Source organism: Harmonia axyridis, chromosome 3, assembly GCF_914767665.1.
Source record: "Harmonia axyridis chromosome 3, icHarAxyr1.1, whole genome shotgun sequence".
Classification (NCBI taxonomy): Eukaryota; Metazoa; Arthropoda; class Insecta; order Coleoptera; family Coccinellidae; genus Harmonia; species Harmonia axyridis.
In genome coordinates, this window is record NC_059503.1 from 58,165,932 (window position 1) to 58,188,465 (window position 22,534).

The 22,534-nt window shown below is 36.6% G+C and overlaps 13 non-coding genes across 13 annotated transcripts; all 13 read right to left on the reverse strand.

Annotated features, from left to right (window-relative positions):
• Positions 1-19,348: 19,348 nt before the first annotated feature.
• Positions 19,349-19,420, reverse strand: Trnap-ugg. The gene has a single exon. It is a non-coding gene; the product is annotated as a tRNA-Pro (tRNA).
• A 95-nt stretch (positions 19,421-19,515) lies between these two features.
• On the reverse strand, positions 19,516-19,587 carry Trnap-ugg. The gene has a single exon. It is a non-coding gene; the product is annotated as a tRNA-Pro (tRNA).
• A 96-nt stretch (positions 19,588-19,683) lies between these two features.
• Positions 19,684-19,755, reverse strand: Trnap-ugg. Its single transcript has one exon. It is a non-coding gene; the product is annotated as a tRNA-Pro (tRNA).
• Positions 19,756-19,851: 96 nt separating this feature from the next.
• Trnap-ugg lies at positions 19,852-19,923 on the reverse strand. Its single transcript has one exon. It is a non-coding gene; the product is annotated as a tRNA-Pro (tRNA).
• Positions 19,924-20,019: 96 nt separating this feature from the next.
• Trnap-ugg lies at positions 20,020-20,091 on the reverse strand. The gene has a single exon. It is a non-coding gene; the product is annotated as a tRNA-Pro (tRNA).
• A 96-nt stretch (positions 20,092-20,187) lies between these two features.
• Positions 20,188-20,259, reverse strand: Trnap-ugg. Its single transcript has one exon. It is a non-coding gene; the product is annotated as a tRNA-Pro (tRNA).
• A 96-nt stretch (positions 20,260-20,355) lies between these two features.
• On the reverse strand, positions 20,356-20,427 carry Trnap-ugg. Its single transcript has one exon. It is a non-coding gene; the product is annotated as a tRNA-Pro (tRNA).
• A 96-nt stretch (positions 20,428-20,523) lies between these two features.
• Trnap-ugg lies at positions 20,524-20,595 on the reverse strand. The gene has a single exon. It is a non-coding gene; the product is annotated as a tRNA-Pro (tRNA).
• A 96-nt stretch (positions 20,596-20,691) lies between these two features.
• On the reverse strand, positions 20,692-20,763 carry Trnap-ugg. The gene has a single exon. It is a non-coding gene; the product is annotated as a tRNA-Pro (tRNA).
• Positions 20,764-20,859: 96 nt separating this feature from the next.
• Trnap-ugg lies at positions 20,860-20,931 on the reverse strand. The gene has a single exon. It is a non-coding gene; the product is annotated as a tRNA-Pro (tRNA).
• A 96-nt stretch (positions 20,932-21,027) lies between these two features.
• Trnap-ugg lies at positions 21,028-21,099 on the reverse strand. Its single transcript has one exon. It is a non-coding gene; the product is annotated as a tRNA-Pro (tRNA).
• Positions 21,100-21,195: 96 nt separating this feature from the next.
• Trnap-ugg lies at positions 21,196-21,267 on the reverse strand. The gene has a single exon. It is a non-coding gene; the product is annotated as a tRNA-Pro (tRNA).
• Positions 21,268-21,363: 96 nt separating this feature from the next.
• Positions 21,364-21,435, reverse strand: Trnap-ugg. Its single transcript has one exon. It is a non-coding gene; the product is annotated as a tRNA-Pro (tRNA).
• Positions 21,436-22,534: the final 1,099 nt, after the last annotated feature.

The following is a 22,534-nucleotide window of genomic DNA, read 5'->3' on the forward strand; positions in this document are numbered from 1 at the left end:
TCTTTCCTATTGAAAAAAAAAAATTGGGGGTTGATGCCACCCTCAAGTGGTTATGTTGTCATAGGAATTCTTCCTCCCAATACAGAACTTGAAAATTATTCTTGAATTCTTTAAAACTCTTTGAATTTGAGACAAACCAACACTCGACATCTCTTTCCTATCCAAAAATGTTAAGGGTTGATGCCACCTTCATGAGGGTGGTTTTTCCGGAACAAACTCATGATGGAAATTCGTCCCCCTCAAAACGAAAGTTGACCTGTTTTTTTAAATATTCGAAAAATTCTTCGTTTCTGAGTTCTGGGGGGGCAAATTTTCGTTAGCATATCCTGTAAAATCTACATTATACCTTACTTGAAATTTCCATTCACATTATCTCAAAGAAGAACCGAAGAGTTTTAATTCAAAAAATCTTTCGTATTTTCTTAGGGTGTTTCATGAATAACTGTACAGGTTTTCAGTACCTACGGATAATTGAAATCATATCAATTGGCGCCCAACGTGGGGCACCATTCAATTTCTTGAATCTATCTTTTTATTTTGATTATTTATTATTTTAAATTTCGAAAATTGGGATGGATTCAAGTCACAATCTAAAAATAAAATTTTTAAATTAAAAAATTTAGAATTATTTATTTTCAACAGAACAACCAACCTAACTAAAATAGCTAACATAACTATCTTCTCTTATTTCAATTATCAAAAAAAATTTTATCTATAATGACAACTCAAAACTTAACTTATATTCAAATTCCTTTCAGCTTCCTTATTAATTTTTCCTACCCAATGGTGCGCTACAATTAAATCCACTCAGTCAATCATAATTTCTCATTTTCGATGAAATTATATTCTCGATGTAATAGTTTTTATTCAATTTAAATTTTAATTTCGAGTCTGAAAGAATTATAATAGTACATACTTACCTATGTAACATCAGGAAGATTTGAGCACTCGTCATTTATGCGCCAATCGTACCTGTGGAGACCCCAAAATTTTATATAGGTGTAGGTATATAAGGTGTTCAAGGGTGTTATTAGAGCGAAAAACTCCTGAGTGCCCATAATTCTGTATTCAAAACCTTGATAACTCTCATGTAATTTGGTACTAGCACTCTAGCTCAGCTAAAAAAGTTCAAATCTTATTCTTGAATGATTTGTAGATATCATTGACCATCAGATTACTGAACCTTAATGTAGAATTTCCAGTGTTTCCACCATTTGTGACTATAAATTAGATTTGGCTATTGTCACGGATCACCTAAAAAAATTACGTTAGGAAGTATCGGTCGATAATCGACAAAATCACTCAAGCCACAATACGTTTACGGTCGCGTAGACCTAAACGAGAGGTAACAAAAAATTCACGACTTTTTTATTGAAGAATAAAACCCCGATACAAGAAAAAATCATACAGTAAAGTTGGCAATGTCCCATCTTACTAATACGTCAGCCCCATCAAATACCAATAAAATCTTTTGACGTCTTTCTACCGAATGCAGTAAAATGAAATGAAAAGATGGATGGGGATGCGATCCTGTCCGTCAACTGGGAATTGTCGGGATTAGAACAGAGGTGGACAGTGATTTATTTGTTATTTGGTTTTTCTGTTATCTGTACCGAAATTAGAGCGATGAAACGAGGGAAATAATGTAAATAGAGAACTATTACAATAGAGAAATGAGCGGTGACTTCATTTAAGAAACCTGTACTAAAGGATTTGATTGAGCTGTTACCAGAAGTGACTTCAATCCAAAGTTTCATTGATTTTCTCTTGATTCACAAGTTGATCTACGCGCTGATAATCGATAGTGATCAAATAAGTAATTATTTACTTAACTGAGCTTTCGCCGTTTTGCAATAGATTGCTGTAGCGGTTAGTGGTAGTCAAAATGAATTGATCGTATAGATGTCATACAATGTGGTTAGGTATTTGTAAACATAACGCCATCGAAATATTAGTCCATTTGTGTGTGGATCGTAGAGTTATTCCCGATTAAATATGTCAGTTGTTGAGCCAAATTCTCGTCATTTGCCAGAGGTTTTAGTTTAGTCTTCTGCTTTGATATGAAGAAATGTGAGACTGATGCTCATCGAATGCTCTCAAATACCTATGATGACGCTGCTATTGTTGAATGAACGTGAAGAGAGAAGGTTTGCGAAAATGCAGAATTGGAGGCATCAGTTGATCAAGACTCGTGTCAAACGCAAAAGAATTGACAAGACCATTGTGAGTGACTCAACAAGCCATTTCAAAACGCCTGAATTGGTTGCTGTACGAGTTGAAGCCGAGAGATGTTGAACGGCGTTTGTTTGCTTGTGAACAACTGCTGGCAAGGCAAAGACGAAAGGGATTTCTGCATCGCATTGTGGCTGGAGGCGAAAAATGGGTTCATTACGATAATCCCAAGCGCAGAAAATCATGCGGATATCCCGGTCATGCTTCCACGTTGACAACTAAATCGAATATTCACGGTTCCGAAGTCATGCTCAGTATTTGGTGGGACTAGCTCGGCGTAGTGTATTATGAATTGTCACCGACTGAATAAATCACAGGCGATCATTATCGAACACAATTTATGCGTTTGAGCCGAGCATTGAAAGACAAACAGCCGCAATAAAACGAGATACATGATAAAGTTATTTTACAGCTAACATTGCTCGACTCCATGTTGCGAAAGTGGTCAAGAAACACTTGGAAACGTTGAAATGGGAAGTCCTACCCCACCCGCCGTATTTTCCAGAAGTTGCTTCCTCAGACTACCAATTGTTTCGATCAATGGCACACGGCCTGGATGACCAGCACTCATGAAGAAGTAAAAATTAGATCGATTCCTGGATCGCTTCAAAAGATTACCCGTTTTTTACGCTGCCCGAAAGATGAGAGAATGTAGTGGCCAGCCATGGACAATACTTTGGATCATAAATATACAGGTTGTTTTTTTTAGAGCTAAAGAACTTTAAATTGCAATAAAACAACGATGGATTATTCGATTGATATGAATTTTATTTATCCGCAAGATAATCTTCTGGCATTATATTTTAAATATGATTTCTGGCATATGGCTGCCACGGATGTAGTCCAATCTGGACATCCAATTTTCGATGACTTTTTCCAACATTTGTTGCCGTATATCGACAATAACACGGTGAATGTTGTCTTTCAAATGGTCGAGGGTTTGTGGCTTATCCGCATAGAACAATGACTTTACATAGCCCCACAGAAAGTAGTCTAGCGGTGTTAAATCACAAGATCTTGCAGGCCAATTCACAGGTCCAAAACGTGAAATTAGGCGGTCACCAAACGTGTCTTTCAATAAATCGATTGTGGCACGAGCTGTGTGACATGTTGCGCCGTCTTGTTGGAACCACAGCTCCTGAACATCATGGTTGTTCAATTCAGGAATGAAAAAGTTAGTAATCATGGTTCCATACCGATCACCATTGACTGTAACGTTCTGGCCATCATCGTTTTTGAAGAAGTACGGACCAATGATTCCACCAGCCCATAAAGCGCACCAAACAGTCAGCTTTTCTGGATGTAACGGTGTTTCGACATACACTTGAGGATTAGCTTCACTCCAAATGCGGCAGTTTTGTTTGTTGACGTAGCCATTCAACCAGAAGTGCGCTTCATCGCTAAACAAAATAAAATGGACGTAGTGCGCGATACGTATTCCGCACAGAACCATTATTTTCGAAATAAAATTGTACTATTTTCAAGCGTTGTTCCGGCGTGAGTCTATTCATGATGAATTGCCAAACCAAACTGAGAATCTCGGACAGTAAGGCCAACTTAAAGTTATATACCTCGAAAAAAAACACCCGTTATAACCAGTTTTTCACAATCAACTCTCGAATTTCGGAAAAATCGCCGGAAGCAAAGTTGTACGTCTATTAATAATCTTCTGAATATCTGAAAACATTGGAATATCTTTGTTCAATAATTTATTTCAATCTGTTTGATTCAGTATTTATGCAATATGTATTTTCACAGTTCACGTTTCGTAATGTTTAGAACACAAAAATTCGAATAAAATAATCCGTTCGTCGGCGTCGTTCGAAACTTCTCTTGAAAATTATCGGAGCTAGGTATTTGGATGGAATGTAGAACAAATCGTTTCCATTACCAAATTGCTCAAGAACAAAATCTGTTAATTCTGAAGGCCCAAATAAAAGAAACAAAATAAAAAGAAATCATTTCTGGTGAATGCTACAAAATATAAAATTAAATTGGAAACATTATGATATTGTATACAATATTTTTCACCGCAAATTCCTAGCAGTGATGGTTTCAGAATATCTTAATTCGAATTACGGAATTCAAATGAAAGAACTCGTTAAATTTCGAAACCATTCATTGGGAATATATTTAAATGAATTAATAAACTCCTGAAAAAAATAATATCTCGATCAGTCAAACGCAACTTTTAGCAAAAGTGGACCCAACTTGTTGACGAAAAGATAACCTAATTACTGCTCATGCTTTCAATGCACTTCGAAATTGGCATTTTCTCGCCCCCGAATTAGAAATCCCCAAGAATTATCATAACAACGAGGCCGCAAACCACTTCATCAAATTTTCGGATCCGCGTTTTTCTCATTAAATTCGAAACTTCGAACGGAAATCGCCCTCTTCTCTCCATTCCCTCCCGTCTAATTTTTCCTGGTGAAAAATCGATTCAACGACGATATTTTCCGGAAGATCTCCGCGAATTGCAATACATAATTCAAGAAAATTTCCAATTAGATATTTATGAGTCCGTAGCCGGGAGACGTCCTGATTAGATTGCGACCAATTTTTTCCTTCGAATTAAAAAAAAGTTCTATACTTGATGGGATAGTCAATTCGGTCGACTAATTGGATTTTTCGACTACTCTGATGCGTATACCTTCCGGCGAAGTTGCGGGCGTTGGAAATCTTTGATTGCGAATTTTTTCCGATAGAGTTCGAATAAAATCAAAGTGCGGAGTTTTTGTGGTCTTTTTTAGACGGAGTTTCTTTCTCTTCATGACAATGATTCCGGAATCTATTGAATTGATATTCATTCGATTTCGATAATGATTCATATAATAATAATAACCCTAATTCAACAACAATTACAGAAAAAGAAGTGTTTCACAAAAAATAAAATGAATGAATAAAGTTGACTAGCGATAAGTGTTGTTACACTTGTTTCGCATAAATATAAAAGGTCAATAGAATCACTACACAAAAGCATACTCATAAATAGAACCCAAAAATAGAAATAACAAAAATCCACCCAAAAAATAACAATAACAACAGAAATAACATAAATACCTACATAATATTAAGAACTATGATATGTTTCTCCCTGTTTATGCAAGCAGTGAACTGTAACATACTATGAATATGATTTGTTCAGCTCACGTAAGCATCGAAATGGCGATGAACTAATTGTCTTGGATTCTCAAGAATGAATCCCTTCAATGCCTTTTTGAATTGAGGTGGATATACTGACGTTTTCATCTGTTCAGGTAAACTATTATAAAATTTTGGTGCCAAGTAATTGAAGGAACGTTGTGTTATTGTTTTCATCATATAGGGAACTAGGTGTTGATTTCGATTTCGTGTATTGTATGAATGATTAGTTACCAGTGATGTCTGCCTTGTAGTGTGATATCTAATGAGCGTGTGGAAAAAGTATAATTGTCTGGTGTCCATTATCTTAGTTCCTAGGTATAGTTGATCAGAGTTGTTCAGTCGATCTTTAGAAAAAATTAGTTTGAGAAAACGTCTCTGACATATTTCCAGGAGGTGAATGTGGGTTTTCGCTGCAGCTCCCCATCCTAGTATTCCATAGCGGAGATGGCTTTCCACTAGTGCGTAGTATAGCATTTTTAGGTGGTGCGTTGGTAAAAAATTTTTAAGGTATTTGAATCTGTATAAGATAGTTTGTAGTTTTTTAAAATGAAATTTACAATTCACTAATTTCCCTTTTTGTTTCTCATTTAACTAGTTACCACGTAAGGGTTATCGTGAGGACATCAAGAGAACTATGAGGGAAAGAAGAAGGTGAATCAATACCTGCTGATTTTTTCAATTTGAATCAGTAAAAAATCTCGAATAAGAAATTCCTACGGAAAGATGTTTCGAATAAAAAGTTAACGATTTTGAAGAAAAAGTCCTCCTATGCCAGAACCCCTTCCATTTAATTTACTCTTGTGGGGAGTACGGGGATCAACTTTGGAATTTCAAATAGGTATGTACCACCATATTGCAGTTTTTCGTCTGAAAGACCTTGATGTATCCGTTCCATTACACATTTACATGAAATATTAATCATAAATTGTCCAACTATTCGTTGAAACAATGGAAAACGTTCTGCGCATAAAGGTAGAAGGTTTGACAGAGAAAGAAGAAATCCCTTTCGTCTTTGCCTTGCAAGCAGCTGTTCTCAAGCAAACAAACGCCGTTCAACATCTCTCAACTTTAACTCGTACGGCACCTAATTTCCTTGGCTTGTTGCATCACTTCCAAAGATTCTGCCAATTCTTGTAGTATTTGACACGAGTCTTAATCAGTGTTAAAACTTGATTTGTAGTTGTTGATTGACTAGGCATATTCAGCTCAAATAAATATCACAATATCATGAAGATATAACTAAAAATATTCTTTAATTCTGGAAATGATTTATGGAAGATTGATTCATGTTCCCTTTTAAATCTCCTCATCAATGAATATGTTCTATACTCTTCCTCTAGATGGGAAACTGCAGCTTAAAATATACTTCAATCAGCCCTATTTGCTTGCGTAGATTGTGGAGCAACTTTTTTTTTGTCTTTCCTCTACGGCCATTCGTAAAATACCGTCGAATAAATCCCAATTTTCAGACGCTACCGCATGCAAGCAAAGCGATAACGTATTCCGCATGTAAATCAGTAGTCATTAATTGGGCGAGATTTTCCTTGGACCTCTCGCTCGTCCTGCAAAATTCAAAATGCCTTTATTATTGATAATTCCATTAGCCTACTGCGAAAATATAAAGCGAATTCGTTATTGCGCGGCTCGTCCGTGTGTCTCTGATGGAAATAAAGGCACCGAATCGTTCGACGGTCTCTGGCCTAGGTACGGACAGACGGACAGAACGTCAGACCCTTTTTCTTAATGATTTCGTTACACACGGCTGATTTTGCGGCCTATTCGATTAGCGAAGGGATTCGGCTTCATCACGCATCACTTTCTGTATTCGTTCTTTTGATATGTATTTTATTCATCAACAAAAGGAGCATACATAGAGCTTATCCCAAAACTGTACACAAAAACAAAAAGCATAAATCATAGAAGATATTACTTATGCGCATAACGCAAATTACTTCACTAAGTATTGAGAAATGTGCTATATATGATCAACTTTTTATGGAATGATTCTTCTATTTAAATTCTAAATCCAGGAAGTGTGATTCGAACATTTCAGAGGAGAGAGTTTTTTTTTCAACAAGATCCTTCCTATAATTAATTCATTTCCCTGTGATTTTTTTTTTATAGGTATTCAGTTAGAGCGTGTTTCTTTGACTTGTACATATATTTTAATAGTAGATTATTGAGGTCAAAAAGGGCACTTTATTCTTTTACCATATTTTCCGATGAAAATGAAAAGATATAGCCATTTAAATTTTTTATAATGAGTTATGCCAGCCCTGAAGACCCGCACATTCAAGTTTGTCCAGCCATAAGATATAACTTTTTAAACTCGAAAGTTGTACAACTTTGCTTCCGCCGTTTTGCAATAGATGGCTGTTGCGGTAGGTGGTTATCCAAATAAATGGATCGTAGATGTCATACAATAAGCTCAAGTATTTCTAAAAATAACGCCATCGAAATATTACTCGATTTGTGTCTGCCTCATAAAGTTATTCTCGATTAAACATGTTAGCTTACGAGCCAAATTCTCGTCATTTGCGGGAGGTTATAATTTTTTGCTTTAATGTGAAAAAATCTGCAGCTGAGTCTCATCGAATGCTCTCAACTACATCTTATAGAAAAAACATGCCGAGAGTGGTTTCAACGCTTCAAGAACAGGGATTTTGTATTCGAAGATGCAGAATTGGAGGCATTACTTGATCAAGACTCTTGTAAAATTCAACAAGAATTGGCAGAATCATTGGAAGTGACGCAACAAGCCATTTCAAAATGCCTGAAAATCATGGGAATGATTCAGAAACAAGGGAATTGGCAGCCGTACGAGTTGAAGCCGAGAGATGTTTCTCTTGTGAACAGCTGCTTGCAAGGCAAGGACAAAAGGGATTTTCGCATCGCATTGTGACTAGAGACAAAAAATGGGTTCCTTATGATAATCATGCTTCCACGTCGACAGAAAACCAAATATTCACGGTTTCGAGGTCGTGCTCAGTATTTTGTTGAGATCAGCTCGGCGTAGTGTATTATGAGTCGTTAAAACTGACTGAAACAATCACATGTGGTCCTTATCGAACACAATTAATGCTTTTGAGCCGAGCATTGAAAGACAAACGGCCGCAATACAACGAGAAGCATGATGAAGTAACTTTACAGCATTACAATGCTCGACCCCATGTTGCGAAAGTAGTCAAGACATACTTGGAAACGTCGAAATGAGAAGTCTTACCCCACCCGCCGTATTCTTTAAACGTTGCTCTCTCGGACTTTCACTTGTTTGGATAAACGGCACACAGCCTGGCTGACCAGCACTTCCGGCGTTATGAAGAAGTAAAACAATTGGATCAATTCGTGAATCGTTTCAAAAGATGACAAGTTTTTTCAACGAGGGATGCCTACGCTGCCCGAAAGATGATAGAAAGTAGTGAACAGCGATGAACAATACTTTGAATCATTAATGTAAAGGGTGTTTTTTTTAAAGCTATAGAACTTCAAATTGCAATAAAACAACGATGGATTATTCGATTGACATGAATTTTATTTATCCGCAAGATAATCTTGTGGCATTACATTTTAAATATGATTTCTGGCATATGAGCCACGGCTGGCTGGGATGTAGTCCAATTTGGACGTCCAATTTTCTATTACTTTTTCCAACATTTGTGACCGTATATCGGAAATAACACGGTGAATGTTATCTTCCAAATGGTCAAGAGTTTGTGGCTTATCCGCATAGACCAATGACTTTACATAGCCCCACAGAAAGTAGTCTAGCGGTGTTAAATCACAAGATCTTGGAGGCCAATTCATAGGTCCAAAACGTGAAATTAGGGGGTCACCAAACGTGTCTTTCAATAAATCGATTGTGGCACGAGCTGTGTGACATGTTGCGCCGTCTTTTTGGAACCACAGCTCCTGGACATCATGGTTGTTCAATTGAGGAATGAAAAAGTTAGTAATCGTGTCTCTATACCGATCACCATTGACTGTAACGTTCTGGCCATCATCGTTTTTGAAGGAGTACGGACCAATAATTCCACCAGCCCATAAAGCGCACCAAACAGTCAGTTTTTCTGGATGTAACGGTGTTTCGACATACACTTGAGGATTAGTTTCACTCCAAATGCGGCAGTTTTGTTTGTTGACGTAGTCATCCAAACAGAAGTGCGCTTCATCGCTAAACAAAATAAAATGGACGTAGTGCGCTATACGTATTCCGCAAGGAACCATTATTTTCGAAATGAAATTGCACTATTTGCAAGCATTGTTCAGGCGTGAGTCTATTCATGATGAATTGCCAAACCAAACTGAGAATAAATCACTTGACAGCTGTTAAATCGGTCGCCATCTTGAACAGTTATGCCAACTTAAAGTTATATATCTCGAAAAAAAAACACCCGTTATAATTGGTGTTTAACAATAAAGCCTCGAATTTCGAAAAAAACGACGGAAGCAAAGTTGTACGCCTATGTAAACAACGTATTTAATCATTTTTCGCACTAATCATGTTTTAATCGATCATTTCTAGGGAGTCGAAAAAAAAATTTTTTTTGGGGTTTTTGGGAATCATTCGAAATCAATCGGATTCGCAAGGATGTTCCGGAAACACTTAACCATTCCCAACGCGTATAAAAAAAGCCACGAAAATAATTCGGAACGTGGTCGGTCGCATAAAACACGATGTAAATGAAACGGGAGAGTGAACGATAGCGAACGACAAGGTGAGAGGGGCCTCAGGACTCGCTCCACCGGCGAATGCAAACTAACGAAAAAAGAAGGGGTTAGCGGTTCCGGGAGGGTCGGAGGGATGGGGTGAATTTTATATTTGGAACATTAAATTCTTTTAATTACTTTCTGTATCTACATATTATACGTGTAGTTCGCCCATTATTTTTAGGAATGTTCTGTTTGCCCGTTTCTCCGACTGAATACTGATTAATTCAACGATAATTTATGATACGCGATATACCGCGCCGTACAAAAACCACAGAAATTTACACATGAAAAAAGAAGAACACGTGCGGTTTTCTACAATGAATATTAATTGCGACTAGAGCTCTCTGTACGGGTTCCGTAAACCGAACACTGAAAATTATTGCTTTTGTACATGTGCATTCCCCATTTTTATATTTTGTCAAATAGATATAATATATATTAGTTGCGGTTTGGGCGTTCTACCGTACACTGCTCTGTGCGGTTTTTTCTCACAAAAGAGAGGCCAAGTTGACGGGGTTACTTTGCTGCTGCAATTTCTCTCGCTTAGTTCCTCTTTTCATGTGGTTAGTATGGTAAGTATAAAAAAACCTTGTGGTTCTGGACACAAAATATATTCAGAAATCATTTTAAACATTTTCATATGCGGTTCCTACTTTATTATATGAATTTTCAGTGATACTGCAGTGCATAGTTTTAATTGCATCAATGTGATGAATACAAATCATAAGTCGTAATTATGTAATTAGTTTTAGTTGAAAAATTGTTGAGACTAAGGGCACTAAAGTTTTTTGAATGGTTTTCATGACAGTTTTTGTAATATGAAAATAATCGAGAAAGGGAAAAAGAGAAAGGTGGAATGCAGCAAATGCTTTTTTGCATAGCTCTTCAAAATTGTTGTGATAAACGTTTTGAACATGGATATTCGTTTTCCCAAGTTTCAAAAAAAATTATAGAGCCCTGAAGAAGATTTTAGAATAAAGTCGAAACATGTCGGCAAAGGTCTGAGAGGTGGTTTTTGTTCCAACAACCTGACCTTCAATCATGTCAAGAAAATAGTTCTTCATTAAAAAAGGTCTCAAACCAATAACTCTTTCAAAAATATGGTGATTACCTAGGGGTTGAGAAAATTCGTTATTTTCATATTTCATTCATATTATTCTTATTTTATTTTTTCATTTTTATTTTGAAAATAATTCATCCAAATTACAGGTGTACATAATTAAACTTATTTTCTTATATTATTCTTATAAAATTATACAATAATTATACTATCACAACAAAAAGAAACAAATCATAATAAGCTTACTACAAAATTTTTTTTAAATATAATTCAATTCTGAAGTGCACTGAACAATAAATGCCTAAATTGGTATAAAGACAAGAAAAATATAACCACACTCAGAAGATTATTATAACTCCTGCACATTGACGTAAGTGGACAATAAAAATGATGCTGAGTATTAGGTACATCAATATGAAAGTTAAACATTCAAATATATTGACGAAAGGAGAATTGACATTGAAATTGAATATTGAAAGATTTTGGTGACTTATTGTCATTCACTCATTCCGAAGCAAACACCACTGTTTCGAGCTTGTCGATAGGACTGCTCCACTCGAAATAGACTTATAAAGCTCCACAAAACTTAAGTCCAAAAATTTTGTGACCGTTTCAAGAATTGCCAATTCCTATCTACCAAATGTGCATTTATGGGAAATATAATGTTTACTTTCTTATATCTGAATTGTTTTTCGCTCCACGTTGGATAACTTTTTCAGTTTCGGGCATGTTCTTGTCGTTTGCGTTTCTATGAATTTTGGATAAGTTGTGTTTTCAAAAATTGCCAATTCCTATCTACCAAATGTATTTATGAGAAATATAATGTTTACTTTCTTATATCTAAATTGTTTTTTCGCTCCTCGTTGGATAACTTTTTCAGTTTCGGGCATGTTCTTGTCGTTTGCGTTTCTAAGAATTTTGGATAAGTTGTGGTTTCAAAAGTTGCCAATTCCTATCTACCAAATGTGCATTTATGGGAAATATGATGTTTTCTCTTTTATATCTAAATTGTTTTTTTGCTCCTCGTTGGATAACTTTTTCAGTTTCGGGCATGTTCTTGTCGTTTGCGAAATTTTGGATAAGTGGTTGTTTTACGTTCTCACAAGTGAATCAAATTCTGGAAACTTGTTTTGCAATAATGGATAGACGTAAATTTGTGGAAATGAACCAAATAAGGCTGTTGGGGGAAGGCATTTTCGTCAATGGACGTAAAGAATTGTTGGTGCTCGATGCTACCATCAAAGCGCAGATTTGCATGAAACAAGTCATTGACAATATCATCCCTTTGTTTCATGCTGCTATCGGGCCAATTTTCTTATTTTTGGATTGAAATGCGCCACCCTATCGTACGAGATTTGTCGATGAAGCTCTGGAAATCCATGGTATTCCGCATTTGGCCTTGACACCTTGGTCGCCAGATCTCAATCTCATTGAACACAGTATCAGCTACAAAGAGCATTAGATTCTCACTAACCACCTCCTCATATGCATCAAGAACTCAGAAGGCTTCTACGCAACTCTGGAGAGAAGTTGATCAAGACTACTCCAACAGTATGATAATAATAATAATAATAATATTTATTTGCCAAAAATTTGAAATTAAGTATACAATATATATATATAATATAACAAATGGTGAATAAAAATAAGAAGACCCACAAAAGTAAAACTTGTGCGTGGGTAGAATAGTAAATTTAAAAAGTATAACAATTGAAAAACTGATCTCCACAGAATTTCAGGAACAACGATGATGACGTACATGAAGAAAACCTAATTTAGACAATATACTATCAACAACATAATATAACACCAACAATATTTATTGTTCCTGCATCATACCACATATTAACGAATATCAGCATCATAAAATGATTTTCACGAATAAACAGGTGGACCCACAGAAACCTAGGTTGTGCGTGGGGTTTTTCCTGTCCACTCATAAATTTTGCCGTTTGGTGATATGATGAGATCACACATTCATGATCAAAAGTAGGCAAGGGCGTTGTCAAGCTGTGGTTGACGTTCGAGGAAGCCATATTCTTGACTGATCTGTGTTTTTTCAATTTTTTGAGGGAACTGATTTTGTACTACAAAAATTAAAATTAAATTTTCAACAGGAACTGTGAAACTCATAAAGGAATGGACAATAAAATTATTGAGATAAGTGGGTATATTTAAAATTTCTCATATTTAAAGAAAATGATGAAATAAAAAATAAAAAATTTTGGAACATACACACACTACTAAAATAAGTTGAGTATTTTTATTCATCAGAATAGACTTTTTTGAGCTTTTTGAAGTTTATACAATCTTAGTGAGTAGATACACTTATTTTACATAAAGAAATCTTCACCCAGCCATGAAATCATTGATTTCCAACACATTTCAATATATCTTCCAACGCTCCATAAAGCAGAAAGTCTCCTTAATTCCGGTTCGATATTTGATGACCGCATTAATTTTAACAGGTTCTTTTCTGTGGGGCTGGAGACAAACGGGGGAGGAGACGAGGTCGTGGGAGCAATCTTAATTCACGGATCCGTCGCCGAAACGGCTTTTCCGAATCATTGATTACAATTTTCTTGCAAAATTGTTCGGAGACCTTTAGCTCGATTAATTTATTCAATCTCGCCTCGGAAAACACCACGGAGTACTGACTTTTAATGAAAATTCTATTCAATAAATATATAGGGTGGATGAGATACGATAATATGCAGTTTTCATGCTTCACATTAATACATATTTAAGGTATAGGGTGTTTTTTTTAGAGCTATAAAACTTTGAATTGCAATAAAAAAACGATAGATTATTCAATTGACATGAATTTTATTTATCCGCAAGATAATCTTGTGGCATTACATTTTAAATATTATTTCTGGCATATGACCCCCACGGCTGACTCAGATATAGTCCAATCTGGACGTCCAATTTTCGATGACTTTTTCCAACATTTGTGGCCGAATATCGGCAATAACACGGCGAATGTTGTCTTCCAAATGGTCAAGGCTTTGTGGCTTATCCGCATAGACCAATGACTTTACATAGCCCAACAGAAAATAGTATAGCGGTGTTAAATCACAAGATCTTGGAAGCCAATTCACAGGTCTAAAACGTGAAATTAGTCGGTCACCAAACGTGTCTTTCAATAAATCGATTGTGGCACGAGCTGTGTGACATGTTGCGCCGTCTTGTTGGAACCGCAGCTCCTGGACATCATGGTTGTTCAATTCAGGAATGAAAAAGTTAGTAATCATGGCTCTATACCGATCACCACTGACTGTAACGTTCTGGCCATCATCGTTTTTGAAGAAGTACGGACCAATGATAAAGCCCATAAAGCGCACCAAACAGTAAGTTTTTCTGGATGTAACGGTGTTTCGACATACAGTTGAGGATAAGCTTCACTCCAAATGCGGCAGTTTTGTTTGTTGACGTAGCCATTCAACCAGAAGTGCGCTTCATCGCTAAACAGAATAAAATGGACGTAGTGCTCGATACGTATTCCGCACAGAACCATTATTTTCAAAATAAAATTGCAATATTTGCAAGCGTGGTTCAGATATGAGTCTATTGATGAAGAATTGCCAAACCAAACTGAGAATAAATCATTTAACAGCTGTTAAATCGGTCGCCATCTTGAACAGAAATGCCAACTTAAAGTTATATACCTCTAAAAATAACACCCGTTATAATAACTTTCATGCGACATAAAAATCTGAAATATAAAAATTGTGAACTACAATATTATAAAATTTACAATAAACTTAAAATTAAACTCTTCACAGAAGATGAACTCAGTTCATCTAGTAAAGTAATGAAAATATTGTCAACCATATTTGTTAGGAAACTATAAAGAAAATTATGTCCAGTTTTCATCATTTCATCATTAAGTTGTGAAGGGTTTTTCAAGAGGTTTCGTTTTGAATATTCTGTTGTATTAGCAGATGTCAGGTATAAAACTTTCCTTCCTAACAAGACCAAATATTATCTCTAAAAGATAACGAAAACATACCTTCATCTCCACAATGAAATAAGCTTCCATTGATTTCTTCTGAAATTTACTAGTTTTTTTCGATCAAAACTATTTTTTAGAGAAAACCCATTAGATTCATTGAAGAATGGTTATGACTAGCTGCAGAGAATTCTTACTCTTAGTCGATGATGAAATTAATTGGTCACCACTAATTCAATTCATTGCAAAATCTTTGGAAACTTCACACAATACATTTGGCATACAATCTTAACCTATGGATTTTGTATTTGAAAATATCATCAATTTAACTAGACCTAAAAAGTCCTAAAAAGTTTCTCATGAGAAATAAGATTAGGAAATAATCGCATATCTTCGAAAGAAACGCTGAAATAAGGGTAATTTTATAGTCTCTCCCACATATTGCGGAGGCGAAAAATACTATCCCTCTCCCGAACAACATTCTCCCCCACAGAAATCGGATAAACATAGATCAAAAGTATCCTCTAATAAAACGTAATTACACAAAAGGATCGACGTCCACGAGAGACGGCAGACGTGAAAGGAAAGCGTCGTTATTGCCTAAGAAACTGACCCACTAATGTGTCCGGCAACATAATGCAGTATTGGGTCTTCATATTTTCCACTTAGAACCATCCCATCTCTTACCGGCCTCCTTTTCCACGAAATTATATTTATATATGGACCGTCTGCTGCCGCTTCGATACTTTGCCGCTCTATCTGTTATCTTCTTCTTCTATTTATGGCCCCCGCATTATTTCATTTGTTTCGTATGAGGCCGACATTAATTTTTCCGCATCACTAGTTCATACGGCACTAATGAAAGATGAACTAGGATCTACTTAGTGGCGAATTAATTTATGGCACTTTCGGCTTTGTCGTAATGGTTTGCCCCGCAGTTTTGGGAAGGAGGGATTTTGTTTGTTTCGGGATGACCAAGATGGGTATACAGGGTCTAGGAGCGAATTGGTTCTTTGTGTTCAATGAGAGTAATTCTCTTCAAATCAAAGGATGATAATGACTGAATAACTAATTAATGAGTAATGTAATGTAATAGAAAACAAGACAAGAATATCCAATTTTTTATCGCCAATCAACTTTATCTCGTTTTTGCACGATAGACACACTTTTTACTCAAATTACAAACTAATTATCCATCAAAAATTCAAAATAGTCATTCATGACTTTAATGTGCAACGATTTTGCACGCTTCAATTCATATTAGGCTACTGGAATTTTCAAAGACGCGGTAATTTGTCAATTCATCGTATGCCGTTGGTCGCCAAGGAAGCGCCAACGGATGCGCGTATCAAGAGAAGGAAACAGAGAGAATTTTCTGAAAGATTTTCAATAATTTTCCAGACTTCAGAAAAGATACGTTCCTCTTTTTTAGATTTCAGCCATCACTAATTTAATTTGAGATTTCGAATTTAATTTTTCGGCGAGAATTGTGTCGGGATTCTCGGTAAGTGTTGACATGAAGATCTGCATTCAACAAGTATAATCTCACCAGTACGAATTGATTAATTTTTGAAACAGAAGTTTTTTTCGAAGTGATCCATCTTGTGAAAACGTATTTCAGGTTTGGTAGAATTCTTTTGTGTCAAATGATTTTAGCAAAACTCCTTCTCAGGTTTATTTCATGATAAATTTAATCATTTCTTTATAATTTCTTGAATAGAAATCCGAGAAGCAGTTGTAAATTCAGGTTAACATATTCTTATATCGTTGTTCATTTTCCTAAAGCACCTCCCGTGGGATTGGAACAACAGAAACCGCTCTTGGGATTGAAAAATATCAAGAAGTACTTCCTAGAGATACAGAATTTGGAATAGTACGTACGTCAAACCACTGTAGTTCCTGAAACTGAGAGAATACCTGCGTAATACCTGGCGTTATTATATCAACTTCGTTGAATGGGAATTGGAGTACTATAGCTTCCTGCTAAGATTTGTTGTTTGGAAGGCCGAAAATAATCTACAGCAGGGGTTCCATCCTAATAGCAGAGTAATTAATTAAAAACTGATTTAAGTTAAGTTTTTGTTTCCATATTGTTTGTTTGGAGTGAAAGGAATCGATATTTGTATGATTTTATTTTTTTAATTTTGTTAAAGCCTAGGCAAGAGTTTTGTTGCCAAATAAGCCAAACCACCCCTAGAAATCAGACTTAGGGTCTCATGGGCAATTGTAACGTTACTAATGTTATAGCTGTATAGGAATATAATAGAAGGGTCTTTGCTGAAAAAATACTGCAAAGGTACTACAGAGCGTAGCGTGTTGAAATAACAAATTTTGAATTCAGCAACAGTTTCAGAGAATTTAGCTATTTCTCAAGCCAGTGGTATTTCAATCAGCAATTGTAATAATTATACTCTCACATTAAATTAATAATGTATCTATTCGTCGAAGAATCCACGTATATAATATACATATAATTGTTTGTAGATTATTTCATTAATTCAATGAATATTTAGTCACTATTACTTCCTTTTCGCTGAACGGTAAGTGATACTGTTTACCTTAGCAACCAGTAAAAAAATAATCTACCCATCTAGCAACAAATGTAGTAACTAACAAAAGTCGCTCTATCGTGCAAAAGGAATATTTAGATTTTTGTAACCATTTGTGAGTGCCCATTTTATATTTTCTTTAACTACTGCTATCAATTCTGAGGGGAGGTTCGAATAGGGAATGGGTGATCAAATAATTTGTTGAAAATTTCCTGCGAGTTGAAAGTTCTTTTGGGGAAAATAATTTCTAAGATCCTATCCTGTTAAATTAAAAAAAACAGAAACTCGGATACTCACACCAAATGAAAATCGGGGGGAAAAACAAACATCGATATTTCCGAACAATTTGAGCCTTTGATATTTATTTCCCCCTCCCGCCCCGTGACGCCAAAGCTTCCGACCCCCACCACCCTGTTAAATTCCTTGTTCGGCAGCAAACAAAAAACCGGGAACGGCATTATTTCCGCTGTCAAAAGTCGAAATCGCTACCGCGATTTTTAAGCGATAACCGCAGCTTAATACGTTTTGAAGTTTTCAATTAAATCGGGCTTCCTTTGACATCGGCTTACAAGCCGCCCCCGATGTACACTCGGCAGCGGCGGACACGGCCCGCCGCCCGAATTTCTTTTGCCAATTTAATAAAGCCGCCGAACAATGTTGGCAAATAATTAATATCTGTGTTCGCGGATTTTTATGAGCGCATTACGTGGCGCGGGGTGGTTGGCGATGAGGGGAGGGATGATTGTCTTCCGTTTGAGCGTTTTATTGATATCGGTCGGGGGAGGCTGGGGTTTGGGATTTTTATGATCCGCATGAAAATTTCAGCCGGGCTTGGAACATGCGAAATTGATGCCGATATGTGGGAATCTTTTATGCCATGACGCTACTATACTGGATGTTTTGAAAAAAGGTGGACCCGTCTCTAGGATACGTAGAAAACTAAAAAATAATTGGGGTTTGCTCAATAAAAAATTTTCGTAACGCCATCTGTATTCAAGATGAAGGACATTGAAGAAAAATAAAATTCACGCATTTCTTACGATTTTGCCGAAATGAAATTTCATACAAATATGTTTTGGAAGCTGATACACTCAATGGATTTGTTTTCATATCTGACTCTCATGGAAGACGCTAGCTACACGCACCCAAAGCGAGAATCATACCCTTAGACCATTGAGCTTGATTGAAAGAAGAATCGTACAAGAACTGCTTCTTCTGATACTTTCACTCTGTGTCGATGAAATACAGTGCCAGACAAATTATTCCACTCAAAAAAACATGGGCTCAACCGTAATTTGAACCCGAGACCTCTCGCACCTAAAGCGAATCAGAATCAGAAAAGATTTATTGAACATTAAAATATATACAATACACACAATATACATAATAGTTTTTATATTTTTTTATATAATGATATTTCCTACATGAGATGTTTACCTATCTTTCTTTTTATGTGGTATTGTAGTACCTTACAAAAATTGAAATTTTTACAAATCGAGTATTCTTTTATAAATCTAAGATCTCGTTGTTTTTACAGGGAAATAAAAGAAAAAAACTGCTGTAATTTGTGCACCCAAAGCGAGAATCATATACCTAGACCATTGAGCCTGAATCGTATAATATCTTTTTCTTCTGATACTTTCACTCGGGTTCGATGAGATACAGTGCCATACAAAACATTCCACTTGCAAAAAAACAGGGCTCAACCGGGATTTGAACCCGGGACCTCTCGCACCCAAAGCGAGAATCATACCCCTAGACCATTGAGCCTGATTGAAATAAGAAGCGGAAGATATCTTCTTCTTATACTTTCACTCGGCCTCGATGAAATAAGTACCATACAAACATTCTACTTGCAAAAAACTGGGCTCAACCGGGATTTGAACCCGGGACCTCTCGCACCCAAAGCGAGAATCATACCCCTAGACCATTGAGCCTGATTGAAAGAAGAAGCGAAAGATATCTTCTTCTTATACTTTCACTCGGCTTCGATGAAATACAGTACCATACAAACATTCTACTTGCAAAAAACTGGGCTCAACCGGGATTTGAACCCGGGACCTCTCGCACCCAAAGCGAGAATCATACCCCTAGACCATTGAGCCTGATTGAAAGAAGAAGCGGAAGATATCTTCTTCTTATACTTTCACCCGGCTTCGATGAAATACAGTACCATACAAACATTCTACTTGCAAAAAACTGGGCTCAACCGGGATTTGAACCCGGGACCTCTCGCACCCAAAGCGAGAATCATACCCCTAGACCATTGAGCCTGATTGAAAGAAGAAGCGGAAGATATCTTCTTCTTATACTTTCACTCGGCTTCGATGAAATACAGTACCATACAAACATTCTACTTGCAAAAAACTGGGCTCAACCGGGATTTGAACCCGGGACCTCTCGCACCCAAAGCGAGAATCATACCCCTAGACCATTGAGCCTGATTGAAAGAAGAAGCGGAAGATATCTTCTTCTTATACTTTCACTCGGCTTCGATGAAATACAGTACCATACAAACATTCTACTTGCAAAAAACTGGGCTCAACCGGGATTTGAACCCGGGACCTCTCGCACCCAAAGCGAGAATCATACCCCTAGACCATTGAGCCTGATTGAAAGAAGAAGCGGAAGATATCTTCTTCTTATACTTTCACCCGGCTTCGATGAAATACAGTACCATACAAACATTCTACTTGCAAAAAACTGGGCTCAACCGGGATTTGAACCCGGGACCTCTCGCACCCAAAGCGAGAATCATACCCCTAGACCATTGAGCCTGATTGAAAGAAGAAGCGGAAGATATCTTCTTCTTATACTTTCACTCGGCTTCGATGAAATACTGTACCATACAAACATTCTACTTGCAAAAAACTGGGCTCAACCGGGATTTGAACCCGGGACCTCTCGCACCCAAAGCGAGAATCATACCCCTAGACCATTGAGCCTGATTGAAAGAAGAAGCGGAAGATATCTTCTTCTTATACTTTCACTCGGCTTCGATGAAATACTGTACCATACAAACATTCTACTTGCAAAAAACTGGGCTCAACCGGGATTTGAACCCGGGACCTCTCGCACCCAAAGCGAGAATCATACCCCTAGACCATTGAGCCTGATTGAAAGAAGAAGCGGAAGATATCTTCTTCTTATACTTTCACTCGGCTTCGATGAAATACTGTACCATACAAACATTCTACTTGCAAAAAACTGGGCTCAACCGGGATTTGAACCCGGGACCTCTCGCACCCAAAGCGAGAATCATACCCCTAGACCATTGAGCCTGATTGAAAGAAGAAGCGGAAGATATCTTCTTCTTATACTTTCACTCGGCTTCGATGAAATACTGTACCATACAAACATTCTACTTGCAAAAAACTGGGCTCAACCGGGATTTGAACCCGGGACCTCTCGCACCCAAAGCGAGAATCATACCCCTAGACCATTGAGCCTGATTGAAAGAAGAAGCGGAAGATATCTTCTTCTTATACTTTCACCCGGCTTCGATGAAATACAGTACCATACAAACATTCTACTTGCAAAAAACTGGGCTCAACCGGGATTTGAACCCGGGACCTCTCGCACCCAAAGCGAGAATCATACCCCTAGACCATTGAGCCTGATTGAAAGAAGAAGCGGAAGATATCTTCTTCTTATACTTTCACTCGGCTTCGATGAAATACAGTACCATACAAACATTCTACTTGCAAAAAACTGGGCTCAACCGGGATTTGAACCCGGGACCTCTCGCACCCAAAGCGAGAATCATACCCCTAGACCATTGAGCCGAATTAATAAAATAATGTCTGCAGCTATCGTACAGTCAAATTGGTAAGTCTTTCACTATTTCCAATGAAGAAAGTAGCACAGTTACAGATGCAGTGTTGCCAAGTGAATGTCGGTTTAAAATAGATAGTAATGAAATGTATGCATGGATGGAAGTGCTATCCAATCAGTGTTCCTTTCGAATTATATCATGTTCCGTAATAATATCTAGATTGTATTCTAACGATATATTAACATACAAGGTGTCCAACATTCAGTCAGCTATAGTTGTGAAAGACTTATATTGTATAACTAAAAAGTGAAAACCGAACACATTTTTGCTCTGTACTCCACTGTTTTCGAGATAAGTACTTGCGATTAATCTGTTTCTGCTGGCAGTACACTTTTCTATTACATCTAACTGGGTTATTATTCTTCGTTCAAATTTTCTACACGAGAAACTCAAGTTAGAAAAGTGGAAAAATTGGATTTTATCATGCAGTTCAAAAGATCACCCTGTATACTGCATATGCATTTCGGAAAATAAATGTGTTAGGTTAAACCATACATACTTGTAAAAAAATAATTTCAAAATTCTATGAACTAAAGGCAAAAGTTATTGTAAGATGAGAAAAATAATCCAAACGTCGCGTCCCTTAGAAATTTGTCAAATAGTATCATCTATACAATTTTCTAGTGGTGATTTTGCTAATTTGGCAACGAAATTCCTGCACAGCTTTTTACAAAAAAATTCAATGAATCAAAATATTCAATGTTCTACCTTTTCACTCCATACAAAATCAGACAACTCATCTTAAATAAATCAGTTCTAACTGGTTTCTAAGACTTTTACCAGGAATGAAATCAACCTCCTTCAGCAGATGATTTTCAGCCTCTACAAATCTCAACAAATCTTGTTCATAAATCTAACTTAGAGGCGAATATTGAAATCGATTTCCGTAAAATGAATTCCTTTTAAAATTCCTACAATTTATTTTGTTCAAATACAGCTGGTTGAAAGACTAGAATATTTTTATAAAAGATGAGCTTTTTTGTGGTGTTAAACATTCGAGTCTTTATACAAAAAGAGTCGCATTTTGAATTCCTCAAAAATAATATTCT